We start from the raw sequence: 12,511 nt of genomic DNA on the forward strand, positions 1-12,511 counted from the left end.
TGTGCATGTGATGCAGCCTTAAAATTTGACCAAGAGTGCAATTCTCTTAAAAACGATATAGGCAGCTAGGTTTTGGAGCAGAGCCATGATGTCCACCTCCATTTATATCTGTTTTTCAGCCTGGTAGACAGCTGTGTTTGAGAAAGCAGCAGGAGCTATCATCTGTCCAGGCCTAAGGAAGCATGTCAGGGAAGTGAGATGCCAAGCATAAGCCAAAGTCACATTTTTTTAACCCGATTCCACTGCAAAAACAAACATCAGCTTCAGGCTGTGTGGCTGATCCAATTCTGCCACTGTGGAACAGCATATATTTGATGGTGCATTATCCCATAGCTTACTTCTTTAAACTGCTCAGCTATTGCATCAGAAAAGTTGGTCTGCAGTCCACCTGTTGAGATTGTCCAGCTTCCGGAGCCGTGCCTCTCAAGGGAGTTTTGTTGAAATTTTAGAATAGGATTGTGACTTCATGCTGCTGGGTTGCAAATCCTAGTGTGTACTGCTTACCTAAACACAATTTTAGAGCATTAAGCAGAGCATTTTGAGAGACCTCATTTTGGCCAAGGCAGGACTGCATAATATATATTGTTTGTGTTGGGAAAATGGCATGTTGTAATTTTTAAATGTGTTGGGTGCTATTTTTCATAACAAATGCTATAGATTGCATTTATGAAAAAATAAAAAATATAAATATAAGAAAATGTTAAGTTAGGTTGAAGTAAAAAATTCTGTCAAACTGCTTCAGTATAAAATACATCATATCCCATGTAAAGAAGTAATTTTTAATAGTAGGTATTACAGTTATGTTATCAACCAACTTTGCGAACCAAAATCAGAAATCAAATTTGCCTTGATCTTTTGACATATAAGAGGTCCTTAAAACGCGGTCTACACTGGATACAGTATAGCCTACAGATGCACGGTAAGTTTCTGACACGCTCCACGCACTTGAGTCTGTCGACAACGGGAAATAAGTTTGCAAAGAAACTTTTGTTCAAAGTTGAAGAAGCTTCCAACTACATTGGATCTGACAGCAGCTGCATCACAAATCGCATAAGTAAAGGATTTCATAATGCTTTGTCTGTAAATTAGGGTCTTACATGGATAATGTTTTCAAAGCACTCACTCGCATGCAATAGTGAGTGGGCGTTGATACTGTTTCTATGGAATGAAGTAGCCAATCATAACAGTGACCTTTTACTGACAAGCCTTAAAGGGATAGTTCGCCCAAAATGAAAATTCTGTCATTTACTCACCCAAATGTTATTCCAAACCGGCATGAGTTTCTTTCTTCTGTTGAACACAAAAGAAGATATTTTGAAGAATGTTTGAAACCAGACTGTTTGATTACCAGCATTCTTCAAAATATCTTCTTTTGTGATATGTTGCCTGTTTAAGGTTAAACTAATGAAGCTAATAAGGTTTTTTTTAATAAATGAAGAGCATAATGTGCACAATACTTATAAATATATTATTATTTCATTGTAATATACTATATCAAATTGCGGCTCAATTTGACAGCCAGTGAGCATCCTGCATTTGGAAAAGAGCAGCTTTGACAGTTTGACATCTTCTACGAGAGAAACACATACAAGTTTGGAGCAACATGAGCAGATGATGATTTTTCAGCTTAAAGCAAATTTTCTGAGGAAAGTGCAACTCGATGGGACTGATCAAATTTAGACATGCGAAAAGGTGATTTCCACCACAAGATTTTAGAAAAAAACAGCATGTTTTTGTAACTATATTTTGGAAGACAAAATCCACTTGGCTCATAAATCTGTGTGGGCGCGTTTGAATGGGCATGATTCTTCTGGTGAGAAAAGCAGCAATTTAGTTTGTGTAATGTTTTGACATTAGACTAAATATCAGATTAGTTTCATAACAGAGCCTGCGTGTTTTCCTGAGTGAATTACTGACATTTGCACACTTGTTAGTGCAGCAGGAATGTTGCAATGTAATGAATTTGTGCTACCTCATTAGTATTCATCCACATTTTGTAATGCAAAGCTTTACTCAGCGAAGTGTCATGTTAATCAAATGTGGTAAAAATAGTATACCATTTAATTTGTCACATACGGCGGTTTAATTAAACCTTTGCTTAAACCTACAGTATGAGAGGTTGAGCCAGTGCATTTTCCCCTTTACACTTGACCGCGTAATTTTGTGATCCATCAAATTGATCATTTTGGTTTGAGATGTGAGATCCGTCTCTCTGTAATTATAAAGCCACATTCAGTACCCATACTGAATCCCCAAACTGTCAATTTCCAGCTAGTTTTAAGACCCTCACATTACACACAGCTTTAACGCTTCCAGTGCTGAGATTGTGTGGCTTTATCATTGCCTTCATTGCACTTCCGCTATTGCTTACGCTGCTTATTAGCAGAGCTCTGATCTGTAGGAGTGTCACTGTAGCCTTATGGGAAATCAATGGCTAATCAGAATGAGGGTCATCCAAATCTAGCATAGTGATTCTGCCACGGTGGTTCTGGAGCCAAATGAAACGCAAAGTAAAGACTTAAGGGCTCGGATCTATTAACATAAACAGTCAGGGATAAACAACTCTGCTAAGCAAAGAAGTAATGCGAAAGAAACCGGTCCTGCAGAGAAACCTAGAACAATCCCTTTGAGGATTCTGTGTTTGTTTGGGTTTAATGAGTTTTTTAGTGTGGCGTGACACATGGAAAGTGCTTCTGTTGAGACTGCTTATCTCGGCTTTATCTAAGAGATAGAGGGATGGAGAAAAAGCAGCAGAGAGGTGAAGAGCGGAGAGGCTCGCTTCTAGCGCATACGGCTGTGCACTTGGCAAAACCCGAACCAGTTCGATCGCAAATCGTGACGGTACTTCAAACGGCTTCGACCTCAACACTCAAAGTTGTCATAGAGAGACACTGAGAAAACAAAATCTGTTTAATTTAGCCGAGTGGGTTATGCAGCGCTATCAAAAGCCTCGCAACGGCTGCTTATTACTACAAGGAGCGCTCGATGACACAGAGGAGGACGATGTTTTCCAGCGAGCCAAGTCGTACCATGCTATTGATTGGCCTGTGAAGAGGTCCTTGTGCAACAAGAGCCAGTGCTCAGTCCTCCATTACGTATAATTGCGTTGTGTATCACATCTGTCGCATCAGCCCCGGCGTAAGCGATGAATAAACAGTGACAGTAATGTCTCTCCTTTGTTTAAAACTGTCTTCTGTCCTTTTTTAATGCTGATGATGGCGCACTGCAAAAGGATCCAGCGGGCCTGATGGTGCCCTCGGGGCAAATATAAACAGAATTCATTACAGGATAAATATGCAAATGTTTGATCAGAAACTACTTTTTTTTTAAAACAACAAAACACAGAGGTCCATATGTATGCACATGTCTGTATTTATTCGCCCTCATGTTGTTCTAAACCTGTATGCTGTATTCTATTAAAATTCATATTAAATTCATATTTAATATAAAATTCATATTAAAAAATTGTGTAATAAATTGAAATTTAATTTAATAAATTTTAGACACATAAGAAACTGTCTTACCACTGAAGCATCTAGTACATATTTAAATGCAATGATCATCCCTCACCTTTTGTACTGCATTACATCCTGGTCTCAGGCATGTAAAACAGTTATAAAACCTTTAGAATCTATATATAAAAATTGCCTTAAAATCCATGATAAAAAAACACGTAATTATCATCATTGTCATATACTGGTCAAATATGATCTACTTAGTTTTGATAATTTAATAAAACACTCAAATTTGTCTTTGCTACATAAAATCATATATAGTGCTACTGCTCCCCCTCTGAAAAAGTTTGTAACACTCTGCTCGGAAAAAACAGTACGAACAACTAGAAGTGTCACAAGGGGGGAATGTAGCTTCCCACAACGTAAAACTAAATTTGGGAGTTCCTCCTTCTCATGTGTGGCCATGAGGCAGTGGAATACCCTTCCCACTGAGCATATCCTATGTGCAGATTCTCGCACCTTCTCATGCCTAATAAAAAGCTGGTTGTTAAGCAAGCAAGCTTGCACACATCTGTAATAAAATGTGTTTTGTTGTGTACTGTATATGTACTGTATGTGTGTATGTGTGTGTGTATGATTGAGTGTTTAGAGTTGGATTGTACCATAATGTGCTGGAGATGCTGCTGAACTGCCTGATGGTTGATGGCCTCCCTGTTTCTGTTTCAAACCTGCCAGTTTGTAATTATAATGGACACCATTTTTATTCATTACTCGTGAAATTTCTATTTTAAAATCAGTATCTTTATTTTATTTGTATTTTTAATTCGTTGTACCTGCCCAGGTGGAAATTAGCAATTGCTGCTATAACCTGGCCCAAGACATATTTTCTTGCTTGACAAGTTTAATGTTCATTTGTGCATTGTCCCTGTTTCAAATAAATAATTTCCAATTCCAATTCCAATTGGAGAAACACAAAATGAAAGAAATCTTTAGAGTTTATTGTGACTATAACTTTCAAGCGTCCAAAACACACAGTCCCAAACAAAAACAGACATTCTGACACGGAACACACATTTCAAAGTAGAATAACTGTATTGTTTTTCAGAGAAACGTATGTGAACTTAAAAAATGACATACAGCACCATAATGCATTTTTCCTGAACACAATAATTAATTTCTTCTTCGCCTTGCCCATATTCCTGTGGTTTGTCATTGTGGCTTGTCACCTCTAAGCACCCGTTTAAAAAAACGCAGAACAGAGGAGAGTCTGTTGGCAAAAAGAGAACACGACAGAGCTCGTAATAAAACAAGAATCAACATTGGCTTGGCTTTTCGGAGATTGCGAGAATTGAGGGATTTGAAATGTTGTAAAAGCGACACTGAAATGACGTTTTTACTTAACACTTGAGTAAGGTATTTTATTGAGCAGATAAATTGCCATATGTAGCTCATAACAGAGTTGATTGTAAAGCATTATCTATTGTGAAGGGTCACATTCATCGCAGTCACGCAAACCAAAACAATGTTCTTCCGCAAAATGCATAGAGTTTGTCTGATTATTTTCGGTACCTTTACGAATAAAGTCAAGTAAAGTAATATGAACATAAGCTGATTCAGCCAATTTTCTGAATATCTGTCTTGTTCTTTTGTTATTATTATTTTAACATGGCACTAATATGGCATTGCACATTACTACATGCCAGAGCAGAAATGCTGGTTTGGTGTATCTCTGAGGTTGACATTCCATTTTTAAGCTTTGCTGGTTTAAATTTATCCCTGTGATTTCCCCCAACCCTATTATTTACCTCCAGGAGACTGGACAAGCAATATATGTATTGACTTTGACTTTAGCTCAGTAATAGTGCTAAATATTTTCTCAATAATATCATTTTGATTATATTTGATCATTTTGATTATCTGGAATGCAGTAAAGCTATAATAAACACCGATTTCTTTGACCTTTTAACTGACCTATTTTGAAGATGAAAATATATTTTAGGACGATTGAATTTCAGATATTATAAAAATTTGTGTTCCTTATTTCAAAAATGTCATCCTTTGCATTAAACTATTTAGCATTTAATTTTCACAAACTGTTTCTAACCAAAAGGTCAAAGTCGCAGATTGCTGTAAATATCACTCCAGAGCTAAACATGTAAATAAGGCCAGAGTTCCACAAACACGAACACACTGACAAATGCATACAGTTGCACAACACTTCCCACTGAGGACCAATCAGACAGCCGAGCCGACCTCGCTTGCCACTGGGGCTTTGCTCCTGCCTCTGTTTGACATGCTGGGCCCGTCCTATAGGAACATGCTTTTATAAGGCAAACGTTTAGAATTAGCATTTTCTCAAAAGGGCAGTGAAGTCCTCTTGTCAGGAATGAGGAAAGGTCACCAGGTTTCATGCTGAATCGAGACTCCCCGAATGCTGTGATATCACTCCTCTCTCTCAGTCAGCGAGGGCGCCAGAATAGAGCGATGACTCTGTCTCTATCGTCGGTGACATTACGAGGGTCATTTAGCACTCAAGATTGAGAGCCATAATTGGTTATGAGGGTCCGACACTGAAATATGGCAAGTGTCGCCGAAACCATGAAGCATGGGCTACATCCACCCAGGAACAGTCAGGCAGTCACCCTAGATGTTGGCTGTGAGGAAAAAGCCGAGAGGACGGGCGCTGAGGCATGCCGGCTCAACTTCCCTGTGTCTGCCTGCCATCCTGGTGGGGCTGGTAGAGCGTGGCACGGATGTCTCTCTGAGAACCAGCTAAGACGGGGTCTCCTCAGAGACCACCTCCGGTTGGGAGGGAGGTGTGTATCTCTGTGCTTGTGTCAAGGGGGGAGGTGGGTGGCGTTTGATGGGCTACATGCTTACACGGATGAGTTAGCTAAGCCGATAGATAACAGAGACATGGAGTGGCTTTAAGAATGAGGCGAGGGTTCAGTGGAGGAGATCTCCGGCTATTGTGAGTGTAATCATTGATAGAGAGGGCAAAGTCATACTTCAGAAAGGCTTCCAGGCTTAACTCCAATCCAGCTCGTTTTTTTTTTTTTTTTACGGAGACCTCACCTTAAACTGCATGTGTTTTACTTCTGTCATGGACTAAATATGGAGCTGAAATTAACCATTTCATAACATTTGGGGAAGAATTTTACACATTTACACCATCCCAAGTAACTCAAATGAACATATATATACTGTATATATATAAATGATACGCTACAGTTCTAAAGTAGGATTAAAACAGTTATGTTGTGAAATATTGATTTAAAACAACTTTTTTCTATTTTAATATACTGCATTTTAAAATGTGATTTTTGGCAAAGTTCTTTTTTTTTGTGGCAGTTTTCTAATGGCAACTGTCAGCATCATTACTCCAGTCTTCAGTCACATGATCCTTTAGAAATCATTTTAATAAGTTGATTTGGTGATCAATAAATATTTATTAGCCTATTATTATCATAGTTGTAAACCATTGTGCTGCTAAAGTTTTTTTTAAGCCGTGATACAACTATTCAGGTTTCTTTGATCAATAGCATGTTCAAAAGAACACATTTATTTGAAAATTTTGTAGCATTATAAATGTCTTTTCAGTCACTTTTGGTTCATTTAATGCGTTTTTACTGAATAAAAGTATTATCTTACTGACCCCAAACTTTTTAACATCAGTGTGTATCATATTGCATATAGTACTGACAAAGAAGTTATATTTTAGTAATTATGGGTCATAATAATAATTAATTATTCTTTAAATATGCAAATATACTGTATTTCTTTGGCTTCTTTTTAGCTTCTAAACAAAGTTATTATTATTATTTTATGATGTAGTGTGCAAGCTCTGTTTTGCTGTTGTTGTTTCTTGAGCTCACACACAATATAATTTGATTTGTGTTACTGACATTCTTTTGGGAGTTTTATCCTGTATAAATCATGAGTGACTGGTGCTTTTGATTGATTTTACCAAACTGCTTGTTTAAATAATAAATAAAACACAGATGTAACTGTAAAATAGCATGCTTGTGATTTTTATAAATATCTTTTGACACCGGGCAGTCAAACTGCGCAGGTTCTTAATAAATGATAAGCCAGTAGAGTGCATCCTGATGTATTCCTATTATATACCTGCACATCTTGTGTATCACTACGATGTAGATATCTCACGTTGCTTGCAAATGTGTCAAATCTCTAATTCCACCGTGCGAGCTACAAGCACAGCCCAGCATGGAGCTTCAACGCATTAAGTGTATTAGATTTCAATCTGACATCTGGTCATTATCATCTCCTCTCTCGCTCTCGCTCTTGCTCTCCCTCTCTCTGTCCTTCACACACTCCATCTCCATAAACAATTCCATTTGAAAAGCTCTGCTGCTGCTGTCAGCTTCTGTCTCTCCTCTCACACCCTCCCTCCTCCGGTTGGTCCTGTAGCTTGTGCGCATGCATCGGAGCAGGTGAGTAAATCACAGAGATGCCGAGTGTGAGATAACGAGGCGATGGGGGATTCTGGCGGTTGCAGATGCATCGCCCAAGGCTGAGTGGAAGGGGTGGAGCAAACCGGCACCAGCACAGCTGTTCACATGATGCACCATGATGGGGTCATGTATACCAATGAAGACCCTTGGAGTCCTTTAAAAAAAGGTAAAATGTGGAACAGTGGAAATGACTTTTTCAAACAATCACCAAACAGCAACGTTGGAACTGCTGGGATTCTCAAACCGAATGCTCAAGGTTAACTGGTTAGGCAGATCTGTAATCTCTGCTGCAGTGTATGTCCATTTGTGTCATATCATTTACATTTAGCTGGGTTTTGTTATTGTTTCGGTAACACTTTAGGATACAGTTCCTTCATTAATGAATTACTACACTGGAACAAATAAGTAACGCACTATTAACATTCTAGTAACTATTAACTAACAAGGAACTCTGATTGACGAATTAGTAAGTAATAGCGCTCAGTCGAATGTGGTAGTTCACTATTAGCTAATCAGTAACTACTATTTTTCATACCTCACTGAAGACTACTAAGAACTATATACAAGTTCATAATTAATATTAATAATGCATAATGTATAATATAAGGTAATGGTAACCCAGTTCTGAAGTGAAAAGCTTGACAAATACTTAATATTGACTGAAGTAATTGTACGCTTTTGAGGTTTTTGTAAGGTTTTGGATAGTATTGACTCAAGTGTTGCTACATCTTTCTAAAGGTAACTACTAATTATTTGGATCAGTATTCTAAAGTGAAGATCATGGGAACACACTGGTAATGACTCAAATGTTACCAAATCCATCAGAATAATTATTATTCAAAATATGAAAAGCTTACAATGACTTTAGTCAATATTAGGTAAGTTATGTTTTTCACTTTAGAATACTGATCCAAATAATTAGTAGTTATTCATTAACAAAGGAACAGTATTCTACAGTTTTACCTTGTTTTTTATATATCGTTATCTTTTTCAGAATGTATTTCCTTGGAAATGAACCCGCGACTGGCATCGATGGTTCCATGAAGAACCGTTAACATCCAACCTTTCCATTGCACAAAAGGTTCTTTACAGTAGAACACGATTTTTTAGATTATTAAATTGTTCTTCGCACTAAGAGGAAAATGGTTCTTTTAAGAACTGTTCACTCAAAGGTCCTTTGGGGAACCAAACATGGTTCCTCTATATTGAATCTCTGCAAAAACCCTCTTTTTGAACTTTTATTTTTAAGAGTGTACATGGTGAGATCAAGACCCAGATTTAAACATGCATGTTTTTCATAATGTATAACCAAAGGAAAATTGCAACTGTTTGTTTTGCTGAAATATAATGATACTTGCCTGATATTTGCTCTCAAAGTGTTGTGTTTAAAAGGCAAACAATAAGACAAGGAGAGTCTTATTGTATTGCAGATTCCCAAGACACTTGCTTATTTCCCAACAGGTCTGATAGGAGAACAGGATAAAACCGGATTTTATGTCAGATTCAAACAGACTTCATAACTTCAATAAACAATCTGACAGGAAGTCAGTGTTTTATAAGGCAAGTAGACAAACTGTTGACTGACCAAATATAAAAGTTTGCGAATCAGCCTTTGAAAAGCCCATATTGGTCCTACTGGGAATGAATACCCAAAGATATGCCTCTGTTTGTTTTATTGTCTTGTTTGTTTGTTTTTTATAAACGTTTCAGTATTATTACAGGTTCCTAAAGCCGGGTTATTATAGTTCACTAAAACTAAATCCATTGAAATATTGTTTTGCTACTTGAAATACATTTAAAAAAAAAAGTATTTTATTAAACTTAACTAGTTTCAGCTATGCGCTATAAATGGCGAGATCATCATTTTATTCCCAGGGAATCCATAAACTTAAAATAAAAGGTATAACTTAAATAAAATGAGCCTCTTCCAAATGCATATGCGATATGATTGATTTCAACGCGCAGCCAATAAATACACCCTATAAACTATTTCTAAATGCCCAAAACATAATAGTCATTTATAATGTCAACCTTGCAAACAATATTGAAAATCTGAATTAAACATATACCGTAATGATGTGATTTATGCTCTAAATCCACCAGAAACACCAGCAGTATCAGCAGATTTTGACAGACGTCACTGACCTCAACTCTCAACGATTGCCGATACAGGAAGTATTTATAAAAATGTTGTTGCTTAAACTACTTCCTCCGCTATGAATCTCTCAACTCCCTGCACAAGTCCATAGACCAATTCGTACGAATTCGTACGAGTGATTAAAAGGTGGCTAATTCGTACGGTTTGTCTAAACCCACGTGATGGTTAGGTTTAGGGGCGGGGTCAGGAGTAGGTCATTTGTACGAATTCATACGAATTGGGCAACTCGTAAAATATGTACGAATTAGCAAAAATTGTACTAATTTGTACGAGTGAGGTCGTATGAATTGGTACGAATTAGCCACCTCGTAAAATTTGTACGAACTGCCGCGAGATAGCGTTGGAATCACTCATCTTTGCTCACTTTGCACCATGTATGGTTTAGAGAAAGTGATAGAAGCAAAATAAAGTTTTAATAAAGGTTGTTTGAAGGATTGGACGTGGGGACCAAAGACACTGAAAGACACTGCTACACTTTGAACTTGTAATTACTCCACCATTGAACAATGACAGATTAGAACGATCAACCAATAGAAAACGACTGTTTCCCTGTAATTACAAAACAGACAGAGACAAAAAGGAAACAAAGGGCATAAAGCATCACAATACACATCCCGTCACCACAGACACTAATGAGAAACAGATAGAGAGAATGTGGGGACGGGAAAGATAAACGGGTAAAGCTCAAGTCTGTTCATTTAGAAAAGCTCCAAAGACGTAAAAATGATTATCAGCGTTCGTTATAAAACTATTCATAATTGGTGTCAGAGTCCAGTTTAGATTTGAAAAGAAATTCTAATTGACTGATGTGTTGGGGGGATTTGTGTGGAACAATTGGGACAAAAGACTTGGAAAGATGATATTTGTTGAAATATCAAAAGCTCTTTAAAAACACGGCTTTATATTGCAGAACCAGTGCAGATCAGAGTAGACTGTTTGTTGTGTGTCGGAATGAATATTGTTTACTCAGGTAAAGTCAAATTATGATTTGCTTTGTTAAATGCTTGATGGCCTCAACACAATATGCCACTGCATACAAGCAACACAAATAGAAGCACAATTACAGAGAATACATTAGGATTAAAGGGGAAACAAGGCACATTTTAATTTTAATTGAATATGTTTATTATTTATTTCAGAAGATATGGCTCAGGGAGCATGGGGGATAAACAGTTGATTTCAAAAGCATGATGGGAAATAGAAGGAGCAGAATTGAGATGCATAGATAGCATCAGGCTGGGCATTATTATAATGTTTCACAGTTAATTGCATTTGAGCTTTTCAAACTTAAAACTTGGAAAAAAAATGTTTTTATGAAATGCAATAACATTGTAATTTGGTGAAAATTAATGTAGCTAGCTAAACAAATAGGGCAATAAAAGAAATGAAAGTTGATTTGTTGGAGTGATTTTCTTTATTTGAGAATGTTTACATGCACATCACAATTGAAATTAAGCTCATTAGAACCTGATAAATGTGTTTTCATGAGATTACATTTTTTAATTTTCTCCAATATTGACGCTAATTTATTAAGCAAATCAAATCACTTACTTTGGATGAAAGGTGTCTGTTCTATTGAGGAATGTAAGTGTAAGTATTGCTTCATTTATTTGTTTTAAGAAATATAAAGCTCTGTACTTTACTGTACTCAAGCTCTAACTCAATCGGCTTGTAATCAGATCATTCTCTAGGGCACAGCTGATTGGTTCCTGCTGCAGAACCCTCCACCTTCCCCAGCTCCACCTGTATAGATCTGCTACGGGTAATTCATGTACGCTACAGTATATTGTACAGCAGCAGCATGTCTTACTTGCTCACAGCAGCGTGTCGTGTATGTATTGGCAGTAACAGCAATAACCAACAGCAGCAGCGACGAATCTATTCCTCCAAGACCAAACATATTAACGCTGTCATATCCACTACCATGCCAAGGACAGTTTCATGACAGAAATAATTGTTTTCCATCATCATATTCCATTAGGGGCTCCGTACACATTAGCTGGTTGGACAAACAAACTAGCCATGGTACATGGGAAGATTAAAGGAAGTAACAAAATATTTTCACATTCAAATTACAAATGCAGTATCCTAATTCTAGGGTGTTTTCTTTCTCTGAATATTAAACCCACTTTCCAAGGTTTGATGCTGGGGACTGTATTCACAACAAAGATGTTTGCTCTGTGAGTAAGTAAACTTTTTTTTGCTTCACCCCTGGGAAAAAAAGAGCTGTAGATAGCTCACAGAAAATGTAAACTTATATTTTCCCACAAACTCTGGAAAAAAACTTAACTTTGGCCATGTTTATCATAAGTTCAGGCTCATGTTTATTCACACTAAACCTAGATGTTTACTCTGGGAGATAATGTATTTTTAATATACAGTATACATCAACAGGGTAATATTTAACTTTTAGCTTTCATTCC

At 37.1% G+C, this 12,511-nt stretch overlaps 1 long non-coding RNA gene across 1 annotated transcript in view; it reads left to right on the forward strand.

The window, feature by feature from the left end:
• The window catches only part of LOC306987234, a 48,338-nt gene that overhangs the window by 12,302 nt on the left and 23,525 nt on the right, over positions 1-12,511 (forward strand). The gene's annotated exons all lie outside the window — the stretch shown is intronic.

The sequence above is a fragment of the Phoxinus phoxinus genome (genome assembly GCF_949152265.1).
Source record: "Phoxinus phoxinus genome assembly, chromosome: 19".
In the NCBI taxonomy this organism is placed as follows: domain Eukaryota; kingdom Metazoa; phylum Chordata; class Actinopteri; order Cypriniformes; family Leuciscidae; genus Phoxinus; species Phoxinus phoxinus.